Source organism: Calidris pugnax, unplaced genomic scaffold, assembly GCF_001431845.1.
Source record: "Calidris pugnax isolate Ruff unplaced genomic scaffold, ASM143184v1 scaffold171, whole genome shotgun sequence".
NCBI classification, from domain to species: Eukaryota; Metazoa; Chordata; class Aves; order Charadriiformes; family Scolopacidae; genus Calidris; species Calidris pugnax.
The window spans coordinates 3,451,815-3,473,830 of NW_015091064.1; the positions used below are offsets into that span (position 1 = coordinate 3,451,815).

The 22,016-nt window shown below is 38.9% G+C and overlaps 1 long non-coding RNA gene across 1 annotated transcript in view; it reads right to left on the reverse strand.

The window, feature by feature from the left end:
• LOC106896618 overlaps positions 1 to 22,016 on the reverse strand; it is a 92,741-nt gene that overhangs the window by 23,992 nt on the left and 46,733 nt on the right. Inside the window, exons 4-8 of the long non-coding RNA XR_001413649.1 lie at positions 18,233 to 18,405; positions 14,988 to 15,072; positions 13,212 to 13,294; positions 9,900 to 10,013; positions 7,315 to 7,677 (exon numbers count right to left, since the gene is read on the reverse strand). This is a non-coding gene — a long non-coding RNA (uncharacterized LOC106896618). The remainder of the gene's footprint in view (positions 1 to 7,314; positions 7,678 to 9,899; positions 10,014 to 13,211; positions 13,295 to 14,987; positions 15,073 to 18,232; positions 18,406 to 22,016) is intronic.

Below are 22,016 nucleotides of genomic sequence, written 5' to 3' on the forward strand. Positions count from 1 at the left end.
TTACACCTCTCTTTCAGGTGCAGTGCCAGGTGATTGGCAGGATTGTGATTAGTTCATTACCCAGGGGCCAGTGCCAGCAACTGAAGGCAGAGTACCTGGTTGCAGCAGGGGACACTTGCTAGCAAACCTATTGTAAGACATAGCAGAGACCCATGCAGGGTGAGGGTTGATCAACCTCTTCATGACGTGGGGCCCTTTTCCGCATGGCACCGGTAAAAAGGAAAATATTTGCAATTGAAAAATATTTCCTGAGACTGTAGAAGAAAATACTTTATGGACACCTCTGACTGTATATTTTTTAGAGGTTTTTCCATTTGTAACTCACTTATGTGAAATAAAGGGCCATTTTCTATCGCTATTGAGTGCATATTAGGACATTTGCCTCTTAGGTAGATGGCTGTTTTGCAGATACTTCTTGAACGAGGGTAATATATGCTGTATAAAGTCCTTTATACTTTGCACAGGCTGACCATCTTACGGGCATAGATTTTGTGGAAGGCCCATGTGGTAGAAGCAGAGGACATGGGGCACATTCAAAGTTCTCCTCTAAAACACACAGTCCGTGGTCTGCTGTGCTGTCTCTACAGCACCATCCTTCTCAACCCATTTTAGCTTGATGAGTTTTGTAATGTAGAAAGAATTCACAGACCTCCAGTACGTTGATCTTTTTCTTCTTCTTACCTCCTTATGAGAAAAAATACATTCATTGACTACAGTCAAGGATCTCCACGCTTCAGTTTCTCCTTGAGTTGCTTTTGAAAATAAAGAACAAAACCCAACAATGGCTTTTCTTGCCTGTTTTATGTTACTCTAATTTAGAATATTTTGTTGAAATACTGCACTGAACAGGAAGCCTTTCCTCATCCCCTGAGGGTATTTCTAATGCACTGATATACATGCTAAAGAAAGATTTGTGTTCCACATGGACCACAGCTTCAAAAATAGTAGCAGTTCTTCAGTACAAAAGGTGCATTGCTCTGAGGGACTGTTCTGCAGTCAATCTGATGACTTCTGTGACCTCTTCCAATGAAATAAGGAAGATCATAAGACCTATGCATGGCCCCCTCAGTCCCCAGCCTCAGAGCTGTCCATGTCTTGGTGAAAGCTGTAGCTGTACATACTTCCCTTGCAGCAGTTGCTGTCTGACACAAAAGATGACTTTCAAGACAGAGCCAGGCTGGCTACACAGTGCCAAACTAGCAGGGTATTGGAGAAAAGTTTTAGACTGGTGGCCATGTTCTGATAATTGCATGCTATTAAAATATTTCCTGAATTTATCATCAGAAAAAAATACATCTAATAACAGAGATTCCGGCTGCAGTGGCCCATAATTTTAAAGGGTAACAGAAATCCCAGCAATCAATGATTCAGCACTGGGAGTGAAATCTGTTTAAAGCCTAAGACTGAGGAAGAACAGCTAAGATATCTGGATTGTTTTCTAAGCTCTGCCACAGATTTCTTGTATCTCCTGAGGCTAGCCACTTAAACTGCAGGAAGTTGTTCACCAGCTGCAGCCTGCAGTGCACTTTGGAGCCCTGGACCTTCACTCATCCAGAATTGGGGATCTGTCTGGGACACACCACAGCTCTCTTTTGGTGTTCCAGGGAAGAGGGAGTTTCATCCACTGGTAGAGCTTGGACTGAAAGCAAAGAAATCATCCAGGACCTGGAAAGAGCATTCCTTAACTTCTCCAGTACTAACCTCCTTTAAGAATAAAAGTATAGAGGGGAGGAAAAATGGGGAAAGCAATCTAAGAACATAAGATACAAAGCAGGAAAGATGGGCAAACCTCCAAACCCAGCAGTATTGAAAGTCTTCAGGTTAAAAAGACTATAAAAGTGTGAAGAATTACTGTCTCCATATACACAAGGTGCTGCTGTGCCTTTGTGAGTTACACCAAGGAAGACTGCATTAGCTGAAACAGGTCAGGAATCAATGATAAACAGTAGCTTGCATACTTTGGGGAGCTGAAAAATATAATAAGCAATAAGAAGACTCCCTCAGAAATTCTCCTTCATTCATTTTCTTGCTTGAACTGTGCCCCCGAAATCTGTACAGAGGTCTGGGTAACATGTCTTACATTCTGACATTTCCGAACTTTAACTGACAGAGAGCAGAAATGTCATGGAAAAAAGGAGCATCGACAGTAGAGAAAGGAATACGGGCAATTAGGCCTTCCCCCTGACACATCTCCCTAGGCAAGCAGGCTTGACGAAGTTAGAAATGTTGCTTGAGCAGGGTCTAAGACCCCAGTGCAGAAAGCATTTAAACATGTGCTTTTGATTTGAACAAGACTTGACCAGATACTTAAAGTTAAGTGCAGTTTGATGAACTGAAGCTTGATGAATGGTTGCAGGATCAGATCTTTACACCATTCAACTCAAAGCTGCTTTTAAAGACTCTTCATTTCCATGTTTATAGTGCTCCCTTCTAGAAAAATCACTACTCAATATAAATCTTGCTTATTTTCCTTTACAGTGGCATTAAATCCTGAAATTAAATTAATTAGTCGCTAATTTTCACTCTGTAAAAATGTGTTGACACAAGGAGTATAATAAACAGTGGTTGGGTCAGATAAATAGTGAAGCATTTACCTGACCCCAAGCCATTATTATAATTAGCTCCTTCTGACACATTACCATTTATTCTTCAATCTACCGCTCACTGAACATCCAAAAGGACATCCACACAACAGCACCAGTTCACAGTTCCAGGCATACTGGGGAGAACTGTTTTCTGTCCTATAAGCTCCATAGCAGAATGCAGTGTTAAGTCCTTCTGAGGCTTTAAGCACCATGGGAATGGCTGTTACTTCAAGATGTTCTTGTTTTGTGGGGTTTTTTTAAGGCATGGTTTTACAGGAGAGTCTGTTCTGTCAGAGCGAATGACAAACTTCAGCACCTCAGGAGCAACAACAGCAACAAATATCCAGGACTCGTACAGCGGAACCCTACAAGCCAACTGTGTATTGCTCTTATTGCCCTTTGTCATGAATTTCCTCCTATTTGAATATCTGGCAATATTTCAGATGAAAAAAAAAGATTTAATTTAAAGAAGATTATCAGCTGTTCTGAGTTTTTGAGTCAAATGCCAGATCTTTCCAGTTTTCACTCTAAAATACAAACAGGTTATTTTTATAATATGAAGAATTCTGGGTTGCTTTTTTTTCTTTCTTTTTTTTTAAACAAAGGAACACATGATGTCATGGACAAACAAATATTGTGTTAGTTTGTTTCTAATAACGGACACATTTTTTAAAGTTAGGATAACAGGAAAAAAACAAGATAAAAGGAAAAAAGATGAAGTTAGTGTTGAATGAATTAATAGCAGGCAGGTGGCTGGGTGGGTGTCATGGCAGATAAACACTGAGATGAAGCCAAGGTAATTATAATTATAATCTGGCTAGTAATGCTTTCAGCTGAGGGTGTATAAAAACCTCCGTAAGTTAATACTGAGATGTTCAGATCAACCTCCTTCTTGCCTGCTCCCCCAAAGCACAACCTCATATATTCAAACTCACATTTTATGCATTTTTATTTTCTGAGCATTTCAACTAGTATTTTTTAAGAGGGCTATTCTGTTATAACTAGAGTCCAACCAACTTTCCACTCTCCTCGTGCAATCCTGGAAAACATGAGTCTGTAATCAGCTGAGTCTCTCCTGACCTCCATGTTTTGCTGGACAGAATTCACCTCTTTCTATCATTCTCTTTCGCCGGCTTTCTCTCCCCACTGTGCTATTCACGGGGGTACAAAATGCTCAGGCAAACAGAAGTCAATGGCAGATGTGTCGGCAGCACTTCTTTCTGTAATTTTACTAAATTGATGTAGCCCATAATAGCAGCCTTAATTAATGGAAACATTTTAAAGGCACTTATAATAAGCGGGGAAAACAGTGCCAAAAGCAAACTATATTAACAAAGTATGTTTAAAAATTATTTCCTGAAGGTGGCAGAAGATTTTAGGTACGCAGCAATTAAGAGAGGTATTTCTTTATTCAAATACCTTAAAAATCTTGATGAACTCAGGTTTGGGACGTGTTTTGTTTTCTGGAGGATGAAAGTGAGACAGGACAGGTTTCTTGCTCCTGTGTGACAGGGGGAAATGCTTTTACTGTGCCTCGAGGGTGTTTTATTATTTAGAGGTCTCAACCTGGAAGGTGCTGAGTGCTCTCAGCTCTCATTGACTTCAATGTCACCCAGTCCTTCAGTCAGCTTCAACGGGATCTGAGGGAACACCACATCCCACAGCAGATGTTTCCCCCGTAGAGCATCTTCTCTAGTGCACCCCATCTTCAGAAACACCAGGGCCTTGATTCAGAGACAGCAGAGCTCATAGGTGCACACTTAAGCATATCATTAACCAAATACCACTTCAGCAGAATTTAGCTACATGTCTAAAAATTAGTATGCATTTAAATATTTTGCCTTCCTGAAAGGAAACAGCATACTTTTTTTATTTTCTGTGGAAGATGTGACAAAAGGAATGCATCCTTTAGTTTAAATATTAAGTCATCATTTTGAAAATAAATAAATAAATATCATAGGTTAATACATTCTCAGAAGGTAAATAACCTGGACAAATCCCCTTGTCATTTTCTAAAGCCACCACAATTCATTTTTGCCTACATACACTTTGCATTGTTTTGTTGTAGCAGAGATGTACATGGAGAAACTGAATAAACCCTATGTTCTTGTTTCATCAAAGGAAATGACTTTCTTTAGGAAAATGTCCCCTCACACACCATCTGACACTGGCTTTCCAATCACATATAAAAAGTAAAAGCAAACTGTCCCCACCACCTGTGACAAAGTCCCTTTAATTCTTCAAACACTTCTCTGTAAAATGCAGCTATTAGTAATAGCCATACATTTTGCTACATTTGTACATTAGAGTTGTTTTCTTTCATTCCTGATTGAGACAGAATCATTGTATTATTAACCCAGAGAAGTTCTCTGTCCTTTTTAATTCCAGAATAATGAAACTCATTGCAACTTGGCGGCATTCGGTCCTGCTGACTAATCATTGGCATTGGCTAATGGCAATTTTTAATCAAATCTTATTATTAAATCAGAATATAAAAGATTTAGAAAATGCAAGGTTGCAGCTAGAGGTCATTAGTCATGAGCACAAGAAGTAATCAATACAATTATGGTTGCTCAAATTGTGTTGGATGGGCCAGGTGGCGCAGTGTGATAATGCGTTACCCTTTCACCTCCGCTGTCCTGCCTGTGTGGCAGATAACAGCGAGTCTGCTGGGCTCCATCTAATCTCTGGTGGATGCTTGAACATGCAGAAGCCATTAAAAGGAATTCAACCAAATGGGCTAAATCCAATTCTTAGTCACACTGGTGTAAATTTTCAGTGGAGTTATTCCAGATTTACACTCGCCCCATTACAATTTGTTTAGCTGTCCCGTTCTTAAAACTAAGATATTGTACTGAATAATAGGGATGAGCTAGAAATGCTCACTTTACAAAGCCATCGACAGCCTAACATACTGTTATTCGCTGGAGTGCAAATATGAAGTAATTAAAATGAAGTCATTGCAAATTTATACTGATACTAACGAGTGCAGAACTGGATTGTTGGGCAGTTCCTTTTCCTTATTAGAACGTGATAGTGAGGTTACCTTATTTCATTTGTCTTTTTTAATAAATTTAAGAAAGGATCCTCAGGAAAAAAAAAAAGGTACTCAGAAAGGCTAAAAAAATAGGGAGTGTGGGTAGCAGGTGGAGCTACGAACAATCTGTGAAAACCTGCACTTCATCCTAATAAATGAATTTTCCATCTCAAACTAATGTTAACTCAATGGCACTAGAAAAGTTTACACCAGCTGTGAATCTGGCCCTACTGGCAAGTGTTCAAGCAAAAATATTACCATCGGAACCGTCTACTTTCCAAAAGACATGCTTTTATTTATCTCCTTTTAAGAAAATGATTGGCTCAACTCCAATGTTAGGCAACTTTTTTAAGGATTTCACACATGCATCTACCTGGGCAAGGGAAGCTGGTCTCCCGCCCCTCTCAGCAAGGAACATTGAAAAATGCCTGGCTACCATCAGAGGGTGATGTCTGGGGCATACACACATCAACAGGAGTGTTACCTTCAATGAGAATATCAAAATCTCCCAAAATAGTTATTTTGGAGACAATTTTCTCTTACAAAAATGTTATCATTTTCACTTTGTGTCCCTGTATTCCTTGCAGTACTCTACACATCCACCCTCTGATGCAAACTAAGAAAATACCAGCACTGAAAAATACTGTGTTCACATCAAGGTGAGATTTCCTTGTGAAAGCCTGACAGGCCAAAAAAAGTCGACCTTTCTCAATATTTTTTTTCTTTCCCTGCAAACAATGAAAATATCTTCTTTTTCATATATCATGTTTCATCCTGTGTACTTTCATGTACGTACGAAAAAGAAATAAAAATTCACACAGCAAGCTAACTACCAACCATATAGACATAATTGCTTTTGGAAATATTGTAGTTGAAGACATTTTCATGTCAGCTGTATGTGTTCGGGTATCATCATAACATGGTGTTTACACCAGATTAATACCATATGCTGTGTGGGAATTATGTCAGGTTATAAATGGAAATACTGTATGATATCTGAAATTCGGGAGTGCGTTACAGTCTGATTTCTTTTAAAGTGCTGCTAATCAAGAGGAACATAAGTTTGAATAACATTACTTTTGATTTACACCGGTATAGTGCAGATAGAATTAAATTCCAGCTGCCTTTAAGTTTCGTTTAACAGTGTTAAAATTATCACCAATTAAAACTGTTCCTACACACTATTAGTGGACTCGTGACCTCATTAAGGCAGCCAGGAGTGCTGCCACAAAATCACAGTGAGTCCTCAGATCTGATGAGAATCATTTTTCTAGCTTTTTTTCTCCCAAAATTATGCCACTTTTCCATGTCTCCTCTAGGCCTCTTGTGAGTCCTGTCAACACATTTTAGCTCAAAGCTGAAAGCACTTCTTTAATCTGTATTTTACTCACTGCCTAAGTAGTTTAACAGTTGTCGAGCAGGTCAGGAATAGGAATAAAAGTATACAAAAGTGGGGGAAGATGAGGGATGCAAAGAATGTGGCAAAGTGAGTCTAAACAGAAAGCGGAGTTAGAAACAGATGAGAAAGGCAAATTAAGGAGCAGAGACCAAGCACCAAAGCCAGTAAAATCCAAGGGAGCTTTCCACTGATTTTAATCAGACCCCCTGGGAACAGCAGTGGGAAGAATAATGAAGGACGCCGAGAGAGCTTAGCAGAAGGACAGCGGATGCTGACAGAAAGTAAAGGTTTACCAAGGGAGCATCTTCCCTCGCTGTCCAAGCTGAGGCAGTGGGCTCCTTCCTGGGCTAAGCCAGCCGGCTCCGGGAGCCAGACGGACACATTAAGTCGGCGTTGCGTTCCAGGTCTCCATCCCACTCTCCATGGGGCTTATTAGCCACGACACCTGGGCAGCGCTGGGGCTCCTGTGTGGAATGGTTTCCCACCGGGGCAAAGCAGGAGCGGAGCAGAGCCGTGTCTTCCCACGTCTCTGCAGACCTGACCCACCTTTCTTTCACATTCAGGCTACGGAAAATTAGGCAAACACCTGACCCCTTGGCCAGCTCCTTAAATTCACACTCAAGTTCTGAACAGACCGCATTACTCAGGTTAACAGACTGCGAAAAAAAAAATACCAGAAAATGCTCATGCATAAAGTTAAAGCTCTGAATTTAACTAACAACATTACATTATTACATGTACACCATTATACGAGAAGACTTCAGAAAATTACAGTATGCAAGATCTGAAAAGTAAAAGATGCATTAATCCCTCAAAAAATAGAATTCAGGTCTAAAGATGATTTTCATTTTAGAGTGGATACACATGCTGTAGGATCACAGCTTCTCATGTAAGGAGTAAAGTATGTGCAAAGTACTGTGCTTCAGTAAGTTCTCCCCTGTATTCTCCATTAAAACATGGTATGTATTCATGTTAGTCACTTAAACATTACCTAACTCTCTTAGGGATGACAGATTGCCATTTTGATTAAAAATTTAAGGGTATGCTGTTGATTTGACCCTGATTCATATACTGAGTAGGACGTGATATCTTTTGTGCTAATCTAGTTCCAAGCAGATTAATATATATCTACATATATATACACACACATACACACATATATAAATATATGTATATATAAAAAACTGTTGGAGGATTGAATGTTGAAGGAGAGCATTAACTCTCTCTTTGCACAGGACCTATTAATATGAAAATTACTGTAATATGATTAACTGCTCCTCTTAACACCAAAGAGAGCGAGTCTTGAGAGATTATTTTGCAAGATGATAACGTTTCCCTATCCAGTTTGTAACCCTAGGGAAACTGAAAAAATATGGATTTTGATTTGAACAATAATGAAATGGTAAGTGATATAGCTTTGCTGTCTTATAATGACTGTATTAATTTGCAAGCTGTAGTGCTAAACCAGAATAGAGGTGCTCGAGGAGATATGCCTGTTATCTAGGCAACAGTTAATATGATGAAAATGCTATTTAGAAGCAGCTCCATGTTTTTATCATAAATATAACTTTAATTCCTTGAGAATCTCCATAAAGTCCTGGTAGAATGTAATAAATGCAACATAATCTAAAAGAGAAGTCTGTCATTTATAACCATTCCCAATATTAGTTATGGATCTTTTAAAGTTTAAAAAGCACTTTTTATGTAAGAAAATCTATCCTATATAATTCATCCTATATTATTTCCTCAGTTTAGAAAAATGACTTAACTGTGATACAGAGATTCAATTTTTACCTTTTACTTGCTTTTGAGTTAGCACGGCAGACCTTATCTATTAATTTGCCAGGGAGAATTTCTCTTCAATGGTGCTCTTCTCCCCAAAAGTAAGAAAGTCTTTTCAATGTTAATTTTAGTGTAGGAAAGAAGTACTCCACAAGCAAACGACAAAATGGAACTATATACAGACTGATGTTTTATCACTGGACTGAAAGTGCAAAGCTTCTGTGAATGCAATGCTCTTACAATTGTCAGAATTTTATATTACTGATATTTATATATGACTCGGCTGAAGGAGCCTTTTTATTCACCAGTGAGGCTATACTATACAGATTTCATGTCACCTTCACTGAAGCTAAATTTAAATTGGCAAGACCATAAACCACAGCCAATTTTTCTGTAACAATAGCCTTACTTCAGACTTTGGAAAACAATATTTTTAAAGTTTCTTGGAGGTCAGCCTAGTGGCCTGAGAAATTAAGGACCAAACCGAGCAATAAACACAGGATTATACTGAGTTACCCACAACACACAGTTCAGACCTCAGTGAGAGCCCCTCTTGTCTGGCTTCTCCATGGCACTCACGTTTTGTCTTGTCTTACCTTGTATCATAATGCAAATATGCTGGCACATTCTACACACATCTTTCTTTGGGTAGAAGATACCATAATGAGGCAGGATAAGAATGGGCAGTGGCCTCTACACGCTGCAATACATCACCAAACTTGGCAGTGTGCTGCAAAAGGTTGCCCTCACTCATAAGCCACTGTTCCCAGTGTTTAATTCCTGTGGATCCACTTCACAGTAGCATCTAACACAAGCTAACAGGCTGATGTTCATGAAAGGACAATATTTAAAATGGCATTGTTAGCTGATTGGCCTTGTGTGGCTGCATAAAAGAGATATAGAGGTATTTTTTTTCTCTTTTCTTATGGAATGCTGAATGAACTTTCGGTCTAATCATGTAGGAAGATGTAGGAGATGTAGGAAGAACAGTTCAGGAGCTGGGTGCACCTCATGAAGCAGATGCTGTCTGCAGCAGGCAAAAGCATGTGATGTTGCTACAAGCTTTAAGGCAAGTGTGGTGCTACCAAATACTTACTGGTACCATAGAGGTAAACGAGGACTTCCTAAAGGATGGGGGACACTTAAATCCTTCTGGGTAAGGACAAATGGCAAAACCTTGTTTCTCGAGGAGGGGTTGGCTCTTTTAATCCTGCTTAAAGAAAAAAGAGACAGAGAGAAGTTGGTTTACTGGTAAGCTTCAGAACATGTCTTCTGATATTTATCTGTGCAGTAAGTTATTTTCATTTTTTTCTCCATGTGACAGTGGCACCAAAATGTGCTGTGACGTGCTGAAACAGAGTTCCAGCTTTGAAGAAGAAAAGTGCTAGGGGAAAGATATATGGGGAATGTATTAAAATGTATGTAGTCTGTTTACTTTTTTTAGAGCAAATATAAAGCACCTCCAGCTGTTCATCAGCCAAACCAGCAGTTGGCCTATAATGACTGGGAGTGTGAGTATTATGAGAGGAGGTTCTCTCTGCTTACTATCCACACAAGGAGCGACTCTAATAAGTAGGTGTCTTTCTTTTTATGTATTCCAAATGTTGACGTGGTAGTCACGGATTTCTGTACTGCTCAACAGAAATGCCTTTGCTGCCTTCTCCCAAGACAGAAATGACAGAAAATTGTTTGGAATCTGAGGGAATCTGAAGAATATTCTCCCCACACTGGTATTTTCCTTTAAACACTCTCTGCTGGGTTAGGGGAGCAGGAAGGAAGTTTTTTGTTCAGCTTTGGTGTGCAGAAAGTCTTAGTTTCTGTGCAGATTGCAGGATGTTATGGCGTTGGCTGTGTCAATATTGTCTGAGTGCATTCTTAAACCCTGTAGCTCTGAGCAGGTAGAATTCTGTCTGTAGCTAAATGATAAGGCTATATCTGCTATAAATATAATAACATCATCCACACACATGTACAAATGGCTACAAAAGAGTGATGAGACATCTTGTTTTGCCAAATATGGAACCTAATGAAAGAAATCACAGACTCTACATTTTAGCTTCGGAGACTTAATCTTTGACCTTGTGAGTTCAAGCTCTTCTTAGCTCTGAGAAAACTAGGTTTTTATTACATTATTTAGCTCTTCCATCTCCCACTAAAATCCTAGGGCATGAATTAATTACAAATAAGAATCTGGGCACAGGCTTCAATTTAAAGAGAAGCATTCTTCTTCTGCTAACTTTATGCCTTTTCTTCAGGAGATTCGGTGAAGGGACAAGTTTAAATTACAACAGGGAATACAATCATCCCAGAAAGGTTTGGGAAAAAAAAACTATTCTTCTAAAGTTTAAAATACACTGCAAAAACTCACTCCAAGCAAGGTTCTTTTGACATCGTTATTGAAATATAAGTGACCATTTTCATTTAGGTTTATGCAAAAAGAATTCGTTGTCACTTAAGTCTACTGCCAATTTCTCAGCTGTTATAAATCAGCATTGACGGTTGGACTCGATGATCCCAAGGGTCTCTTCCAACCTAGACGATTCTATGATTCTATGATTCTATGATTATTCCAGGTTGGTGGAATAACATTCAACTCAGGATTTGGCTCCTGTTTTCTATTAATTCTGATACAGGGTAGCTGGATAAAATTCTGTGGCCTGTGTTTTACAGGTAGTTAGACTAGATGCTCTAATGGTCCCTCTTCTGCCTTTAGAATCTATGAATCTAATGAAAATTATGTGTGTGTATCAAGGGGAAAATATGCCTGTTTACTGCACAAAATTCTTGTGCCTCATTTTACAAAAAGCATAGAAACCTGACTATTTCTTAAGCCAGGATTTCTCTTCACAGTATTGATAATTATATTACAAACAGTATTTAGCACATGAAATTAATAAATCTTTTGCTTCCTCGTTTACACCAGTTTCCCATATTGTATTAGTAACCACACATTAGCTAATCAGCAGGTTGAGGGGAAAGCTGCCAAAAGCAGATCTGATAATTGGCAGCAGTCAAACAATCATAGCAGGAAACTTTACACTTCCTGCAGACAAGGCTACTGATGGAGACAATGCTGAGATACAACTTTAGGGAAAAAAATTAGGATGTTTAGTTCTTTCATGTTTAATGATCACTTGGAAAACTGGATTCACATCTCACAGGGAGATACAGGCATTTTGCACAGGAACAATATAGATAACCACTCAACATTAGTTAAGGGAAACTTGGTAATCTAGTGATCATCTAGAAACATTAATGAGATTTGTTCTCTGCCAGATTTTATAAGCCATTTAAAACACCTTTTCTATCTGTCTAAGTACATATATGGTACAGTTATTACTGTAATAAGTGAGCGTTTCACACATTTCTCTGAGATAAATATCAACAAATCCATCATACAGGAAGGAATTTTAAAGACACATGAGGTAAGTTTTAGATCCACGCAATGTTTTAGGTGCTTCAGACGATAGGATTTAAACCAAAAATCAATACTCTAAACTTCCACTCATCTATCACTTAGCCTTGGTACCAGATGAAGTATTTCAAGTGTTTAAAGTTTCCCAAGACCCTTTAGGGATTCTCCTTCTAGGCACAGGTAAAAACACTTCAATTTTTACAGTATGAAGAAGCTGGGAAATGAAAGTAGCTTTGACCTCAAGCATTATCTACAGCTTGGCATACTTCATTTGTCTCATTCTTGGAGGCATTCTTACTAATGTTTTATATCGAATATCCCTCAGGTTGAATACATTAACAGTGGCTCAGAAAAGCAGCACTGCAGATCTCCAACTTCTGTTCACACCTATGTGACTCATCTCTCTGGGCCATCACATCTGTAGGTCTCTTTCACAAGAAGGAACAATGAGGAAAACATGAGATCATATCTGGACAGGCAGGACAAAGAGGTGGCGGAGGAATAAACATGTCCTAAGAATTGCACTACAGGACTTCGAGAGAAAGAACCACTGCTATATTCACTATATAAAGCAAAAGGGTAGGAGAAGGCACAAGATTATGAATCTTGAGAAGAATTACCTTCCTGTATCTTAATACATAGCATGTACATTCCTACAAGATGCGTAGTTAAGAAACCCCTTGGCACTAGCAGTTTTCACCACTTCTCCCTACTACAGATGGCTGATCAGTGCCTTTCCTTGAACTCTACCCCCCTCATGCCGAGTTGTCAAATTAGAGACCAAATTCTAACAAATTTCTCATTATGCAGGAAACCACTCTCTTTAGGCAGCTTTTCTCTTCCCAAAAAAACAAACACCTACTTTCATGAAACAAGTGGGGAATGGGCATGCAAAATTAGGAACAAGCCCTGAACTTGAAATTGTAACAAAATACAAGATGAAAGAATTTAAAATGACAAAGGGAGAAAAGTACTATGTCTGTCTCAACCCACCTGTCCTATTCACTGTCTTTTATGTTGTTCTCGGGCTGTGTTTCTATTCCAGGCATATACAGGGTCCTGGTCTGCACCATGGTCTTCAGGCAGGGAAAACATAAATAAATGCAAAACAAATATAAAAATAATGACAGAAAAATAACAGCTGAAGAACAGTCCGTGCACTGCACTCATTTCCAAGCACCTTATGATGGCAAGGCTTCAAATACAGTATTAGGAGTTCAATAAGATGTACAAAAAGTGACATGGGGGGTGAGAGACAGAGGAGTAATGTCCAATCTAATCTGTGAAACCAGGCTGCCTTTGCAGCCATTGAAGGCATATACACTCCTTGGGAGGTGTGTGTTTTGGAGAGGTATTTGTAGTACCCACGTTATCTTAGAATAGGATCACCATCTGCTCTTGTCTATTGAATTTTGCCTCTGATCTCCTTTATGGATCTGAGATTAAGCTCTTTAGCCAGCATAGAAATCACAAATTCTGGGATTGTACATCATACATTCTCCTGGGGTACCTCCAAATATATAGAAAATGAGGCCACAAATTTGCACATTTTCCTACTACTAAGTGCTGAATCCTTTAAGCTATCAAGCATAGCAGGACCTCAAAGGATATTCTCATTACTACCAAATATGAAAAGCAGAAGGAAAATGCAGGGTAAAATGTCATCCTTGAGGTAATCCCTAATCTCACAAAAAATCTCTGGGAGTTTTGCTTTTACTTTAAATGCAAGGTAATCAGGACCCTCTGGTAAACCATGTGTTTTGTGGATTAAATGTTCACTTTTCCAAGGTCACACAGCAAAATAGAATGATAGTCTTCCCCTACAAATTTCAGATTTACCATTTAATTAATTGACTTTGGCAGTTGGCACACAACCTTTTAAAAAAAACATTCTGAAATGTCAGCCTTGAAGGGGGGAAAAAAAATCATTTGATGAATTTAATCTAAGTGCCAACCAAAGCACAAATGTTCCCTGTGGACCCGTTACAACACTGGAGTTCACAACTGATTGCTTGGGAATGAGCAAACTAATGCGGCAAAATATTTACTAGCTAAGTAGATGTAGTTTAATATATACACTCTACTCGCCAGATATTTACACCTGTATCCTGTAAAATGCTGAAATCTTCAGACTTGTTAAATTAATTAATTTAATTAAGGTAAATAAATAGAAATACAGGTTGGTGTTTTCCCAAATAAGAAGTTTCACAGACTGAGAGTGTTCATTTATGATTTCTTTTTTTCTGTTGTTTTGTTTTTTTACAAATGTGAGAAACCACTAAAAAAGTTGTTCTCCTGCTTCCTGTACATACATGTTGTGCAAATTATATATAGTTTACTGGATAGTCTTCAGCAGTGAACTTCAGGTACCATCTGTACAGATTTCTGGCACTATTTATTTGCAATTAACACGGGCCTTATGTTTTATCCCCTGCAACTTAAAGTCTTAAATTCTGGAGGAGGTAAGTTTAGCAGAAGGGAATATTGAATTCAGCATCAGGCTTTCTAATGAGCAAAACCTATCCCACTTTTCCATATTTAAACTCATGTTTGTGACTCAGAGAGACTGCTCTTCCTAGGTAAAAAAAAAAAAAAAAATCTCTCGGTAAAAAAAAAATGTTTTAATAGCACCTGCAAGTGCAGATTAAATTATTTGTAACGATTCATTAAACTTGATGGCTCAGATACTACACCAGTGAAAACAAGCTCCACTGATTTCACCAGAACACAGGGGCTTAACTTAATAACTGAGAGACTGTAGTAATTTACCCCAGGTGACTCAAGGTGTCCAGCCACATAATAACCCTTTCATCCTGCAGAGCTTCTCTTGAGGTCACTGTTTAAAAAGCAGAACCTGTAAGAGAACAGATAATGATGTGAGGCACCAGAAGCCGTTTCTTCTCTTCTTTCACCCCACCACACTCATCCCACCACACCCACAGAAACTGCACATCTTGAAACTTGCAGATGCACCCATCTATCTGCAGAGACACCCAGCTTCAGGAGAACACTTGAGCAAAGATTCAGAAAAATACCTCTGTTCATAAAAACACTTGAATTATCTATGTGCAGATTCCCACATGAAAAGTAGTAGTCAAAGGTACGGCAATGAGGCAGAGCTATGAGCCATATCAACATTTTCAACAAAGGAATAGGCAGAAAACCACAGGCAACTGCACTACCTATTAGCTAAATCACTTCTCCACTTCTGAACATGGGCGTAATCTGGGCAGGCAGCAAATAGTTTCTGACAACACAATGCACCCCAACTCTTCGTAGCACTACTTTCACAATGTCCTAAATGCTGAGCGATAGGTGCTTTAGCACCTTCCCAGAAACACCCGCCTGTGATGGTAAGATTGGTGGAAATGACTCGTGATGCTGAAAATATAAACATTTCATCCCAGACGTTGGTCACATTCTCCTAAACTGAGTGAAATTCTCTGAAACCTGCTAGTATGCGAGCACATCTGTGTGTGAGCATATATAAAAGTGAGTGAGGGAGTGGGTGGGGAAAATATGTGTGGTACAGAACAAATAAAACAGAAACCCCCAACCTTATCTCTTTCCATGCTCAAGGAAAGTCTATCTGTGTCAGTGCAAGTGCTTCTGCAGCAAACAAACAAGACCAGAGGAGTAAATGACCATGTTTTGCTCCAGTTTTTTATACCATCCTTCAACATTGGTATCAACACATTAAAGAGGGGGAATTGGTGAGTTGTACAATCAGGAGAACATGAATAAACATCAACATAAAACAGTGAGTCAAGAAGTGATGAGAATTATTGAAGTTTGTCTGCCTGGTTAAATTAAATCAGGACAGGAAAAAAAAAAAAAAAAGCAACCAAGCCACAAAATACTGGCCTCGCCATTTCATAGAAGTAAGTTTTACCATTTCTTGGCGCAACTTTACTGGAATTGAGTAAGAGAGACAGAAACTCTGAATTCCCCTCCCTCTTCTCATGTTCATTAGCACCAAAGGGCACAATGAGGAAGCTGTGACTGGGAAGCAGTGGCTCTGCTTTGAACATCTCTTCACTGTGGTCACAGCAACCGTCACCAGCTACCACACACATTCACACATATACTTCACATATCATATAGATTACAAACCAGAATATCTGAAAGTACCCTTCAACAAGGGAACAGTTTTTCTGCATGAGACAGAGTCCTTACAGTCTTTTGTCACATTTCCATCAATGGAGCTAAGGAAGAGTAAAAGAACAAGGCAAATATACACTCATAGTTTCTCAGATCACTCACCCATCCTTTCACGATGTGTAGTCAGGGACTCTCCAATGTGAAGATATTTTAGTAGCTCTCAATGGATTTTTATTCTATGAACCTGTTTAACAGCTTTCTGTGTGTGTCTAAACTTTTTTTGTACTCTTGAAGTAATGAGTTGCACAGTCTAACTACACACTGTCTATTTGTTCCAAGCCTGCTATACAGTAGTTTACGTTTGATCCCTTCTAGTTGCAGTGTAATGAGAAGGGTTGAACAACCATTCTTTACTCACCTTCCTCTCACACGTCATGATCTCCGGGATTTCTATCACTTCCTCCCGTCAGGCTGAAGACCCCTAGACTATTTCACCACTCTGCCTGTGGAAGATATTCCACACATTTGACCACCTTTCTTGCCCTCATCTGTATTGAGCCCTGGGCCGACGTTTTTGGAGAACTCAAGGATTTCTTCTGAGTGGTGAGAGCCAGTCCAAAAGCCATTACTGTGTACCTAAAGTTAGCATTGCTTTACACTGTTATTACTGAATTGTATCTGGTGTTTTATCACACAGTTATTCGGTATCATAGTATTCCTCTGCAACTCTTTCCACCATTTATTTTTCCTAATAGCTTTGTATTACTTGTAAGCTATGTTACTCCAGTATTTCTTTTGCCAGATTTTCTACGAACAGACGTTTGCATCTTTAGCGGACTTCCCTGATGAACTTCCACTGGAAAAGCTGACCATTTATCCTCGTGTTTTTAATTAGCCATTACAGAGTAGCAGAAAACGAGGAGAATGGGATGCAATAAGTATTAGAAATCAACTTATGAGGATGAAGTGCTGGTAGTTCTGCACAATTTCATTACTGGTGCTTCTTGTGGTACTTCTGTCATATTGTTCACAAAAGAAGGTTCTTCCTAAATTATCCCACTGCAAAATTTAGGAACTCTGATCCAGCAGCTAGGGTTGGAAGTTAAAAAAAACAAACAAACAACCTTTTGGTTGAAAACACATAACTAAACTTTACTTCTCATTAATAGTTCTGGAAAGGTTTTTGTGTTGGGCTACTGTCAGCTTTTCACAAAAACATCTGCTTCTTCTAAAAATGTGATATTCTTAATAAAATACCCCCAAACCCAAAGTGCTTAGACTTGGAAATGATGTTATGGTGGTGACTAATAGCAGTTGTATGTTATTTGCTTTATTCCCTTCCCTATGAGCAGCGCTCTCTGGCTAGATACCATTTCTCAGTATGCACCATAGCCCCAGACTTCAATGATGGAGGTTACGAGTTCAGACCCCACCTTCCCCTTCAAAACCTGTGCAGAAAACCTCCATTCTCCCACTGCTTTCAATTCTTGCACTCTCTTTTCTTTTGAGCTGAGTGATTTTGGAATTGAGAAGAAAGCTAATATCCAGCATCCAAATGCTACTGAAAGTAGCTTAACCAATAATTCAGATGTACTTTTCCAGAAATGCTAAAGTTCCTCCTCCATTTCGTGTTTCCCCTCTATAGGAAGTGCTAGTGTACCTCCTCAAAGGGAATGGACCAGCCCATTTCAATTGCTGACTACTGTTCATTATTGATTTTTGCGAATGGTTAGATTATTGGGCTGTTATATGATCAGTAAGCTGCACTGGCAAGCCATAAAATGATACCATAATATAGATGAACTTTAAAAAAAGCATCTGAAAATGCAGAGAATGCACAGATCTTACCAGATTGATTGTTTTGTGTTTTCCAATGTCAAGATTCTTGTTCACTTCTCACAAGAATAACCTACCTCATTCATGAGGTAATGATCTGCTTTTGCTCTGTAGATCATTGCCTGTAAAGGCCTTTCATCTCTCCACCTGCCAGGACCATACTCTGCAAAACTGGTGGTGCTTCTTCTCTTCATGGCATAAGCCTTTGAGATGAGCCCGTGTGGCATGGAAGTTGCTGACCAGAAGTTATCTGGAATGAGGTGAGTTGAAAACATGAAAAAAACAGATCTGCGACTGCTGCTTTCTTTGCACCTTACTTTTCATTTTGTGGTGAAACACTGAGTTTGCATTGGTGGGTTTTTTCTCAAGAAACTTTTCTTTTTTATATATTGCTGACTTCCCAATACTTTCTTCTTTTGAGCGGGATATTTTCTCCCTCCCACATTTGCATGTCTTGTGCCAGAAACCAAAAAGAGGAAAGGAAACTTGGTCTTTTGGGGGGGGAAGATTTTTCCCTTTCTAATTCAAAACACACATAGTGGCAGCCCAGTAGAATCTGTATTTTCTTAGGTTTTTGGATTAGTCTCCATCAGAAGTGGTCAAAATACAAACTCAGAATGCCTGCTATGAGATTATTCATCCAGTCATCCATCTCTGAAATATATTATTATATGTTTGTGATTGTCTTTGAAGTAACTGTATAGCAGTCCACCCATTTCCCCTATTCAGTCCATCTCTCAGTAGTTTTCTATTGAATCATCAAGGTACAGTAACAGTCCCAAGGAGAAAGCAGTCCAGAAGCCATGCCTGATCGTGCCCAAAACTCAGGGCAAAATAAATCCAGAGAGGAAGTCACGTTTTGAACATACAGTTTTCTTAATATAAAAGCATAACATGGCACTGAAAAGTTTCTGGATGAGATAGGTGACTATCAGTTCCTCCTTCGGGTCTGGCATGCATGAGATTTATTCATTATTAAGGCCTGGTTGGACTGTGCATTGCCATCCCAGCACCTACACATGATTTCAAAATGCTTCTGCCAGACATGTAGGGTGAAGGAGCAGGGACAAAGGCTGTGGGTAGGTGTGGAGCCCCATGGTCATAGAAATCCCTTGTGAAAGGATATTCCTCTGCAGCAGACATGTCCACTTCCCTTCTGCATACAAAAGGAAAGAATGGACTCTAAATAGTTTGGAAGGTCTTTCATAGATTTCATTTATGCTTGCCTAGTATTGGTTACCTAAGTAGTCACTTGTATAAAGCACTCTTTTAACAGCAAGGGCTGTGCTTGGCACAGTAAGCACTTAGCCCCTGCTGCTCTATGGACATTACTCCCATATCATAATGCCATTGATCTGTAAAATAAAAGCAAACTTTGAAAATAAGCAGTACCACTTCTTCTTCACAGTTATTTTTAATGAAACATACTTTTCATGCAGTGATTTAATTTCAGTTAGGACTAGCCCAATAAGTAAGGTCAAGCCCTTGTAAGAACTACAGAACTTAATGTTGCTGATCTTGACAAATTATGCAGAGTGCCACGGCATTACCCCTTGTATTAGTGTAGTAGGCCAATAATACTAAAACAGTGTTTCTAGAGTCATATAGCTAATAACCATTGCAAGAGATGCAGTTACAGGGTATAATACTAAAAACAGTGTTTCTAGAGTCATATAGCTAATATGATGTTTTGATTTGGAGACTTTAACATGCAATGTTCCTTTCTCTGCTAGCAATGCTTTGTCTGGTCTGGAGGTCCATCTGCCTTTATTATATCATCTTACCTGTTCCATAGAGGTACTGTGAGCATTAATTAACAACCGCTGGGTGCTTTGAACACATAAAGCCCCATGTTTCACAAATTCATATGTTATGAAATATAATTATGTAGTTATTGGAAAAGTCCCTGATTGTCTCTTAGAAACAACTGTCACGCAGCACTTACTATACATAGGGAGTGACACATAATGACGAAGCAGTTAAAACTGAAAACGATACTCTTGCTTCTAGACAGAGCATTTGCATTTTTGGAGAAAATTCTTGTTTCTTTTTAGGGATTGGCATAAGAAGATTTCAGAAAGGCTAAAAATACCTTTTTTATTAACCAGCTTTCCTTTTCTTTGGGCTAAGCATACAGAGGTACAAAAGGGTTTTGACGAGCTTCTGAATATTGACGTTAGGGCTAGAAAACTGCAAATGCTAATATGTTATATGGGCCCGTTTTATGTAGCAGTAGGGAACATTCATTGCTAAAGAATTAATATACTCTGAAATTATGATTGTATAGGTTGCCCTTAGGCACAACACATACCATAGCGTTTCACCCAAGGACTTCTGCATAAACCCTATAATTTCTGGTCAAGGTAGAACAGCTTTTAGCCAGTACAGGTTTTAAAATCTTAAAATGACTGAGACTCCACCAGTACCCTCTCTTAGCTGCTACAATCTCATACTTGTTACATCTTGTGTGAACTTGCCCAGATTAAGCATTCAATCACTGGATCTTGCTATGGCTTTGTCTACTAAATTAGAGGTTCCCCCGTGTGCTGGAAAAGTGTTTCTCAACTTGGGACTTTGAGACCATGATCAAGTCACCTCTTAACCTTCTCTCAGACAATCTAAGTACACTGAGCTTCTTTAATCTCTCAATGTCAGGCAGGATTTTCAGACATTCAATTGTTCTTGCTGTTCTTTTCTGCAACCTTTCAAGTTTGCCTTAATCCTTCAGGAATAAGGACATTCAGCAAAAGGATTACAGGATTCCGGGATAGAAATCCATGGGAAACATCCCTAGGTCTGGAGCACCAACCACGGGAATGGTATTAGAGTCAATGGCCGTCAGCTTTTTGCATAGCCCCAGCTAAACCAGGCTGGGAGGCTGTTCTTGGGACAGAAATTGAAGAATTTTCTCTACCCAGTGACTGGATGTGAAAACAAGGCAAAGACCTTCAGAGCCAGAGCCTCTAGAATTTAGTCTTTGACAGGAGAATTTATATTTTAGTATGTTTGGGGTTTTTTCCAATCTGAATTAGAATCAAACAATTTTGTTTTAAAGCTCAGAATTCTCTAGGAAATTGAATCAGCTTTCCTCACACAATTTTATTAATGATATTAGCATTTTTTCATTCTTTATTGACTGCATCCCATAACAGCATTTACAAGATCTGTGATTTGGAAAATAGCTCTTGAAACTTTGAAGATTGTTTTGCTAAATCAAGTAGAAAACAATATTTCTATTACAATCAAATGCTAGCAGACCAGATTACAATGATAGTGCAATTAATGGTTGAGAATGCCTATACACATTAATAATTATACAGCATGGTTATGAAGCATTCTGAGTATTTGAAATTCATCTGTTAACCCAAAACCACCTTGGTGAGGTAGAAAATATAGGAGTATGACACTTAATTTATAGATTCGTGTGTCAAGCCAAGACTGCACAGTTGCATCAAATTAAAATGAGTACTATGTAGATAGAACCAGAAAAGAGAACCAAGTTTTGTTAGGAGAAGCCTGTGTGCCAGTGCTCTTGGGTCCCTTTCCAGACAATTATGACTCCCCAATAAGTAAAATAAACAAATAGTCATTAATATGTTAAAAATTGAATGAATAACTGAAATGATTAATAATGTTATAATACTCATTCTTTCCTGCTGTAATGTGTAAACTGTCGTCTAGGCTAATTCTTCATTGTCCTAACACTTGTTTTCCTGTTACTGCAACGTGCATATAAAATGATCCTGAAAGAGAGTAACGCGTTGGTGTAAATCAGGTCCCATGATGCCCAACAGTAGCAAAGTGGTTTCTATTCTTTCTCTCTTCTCCCTCTTACTTCTCTTGCCAGAGCCTACCTCTGGG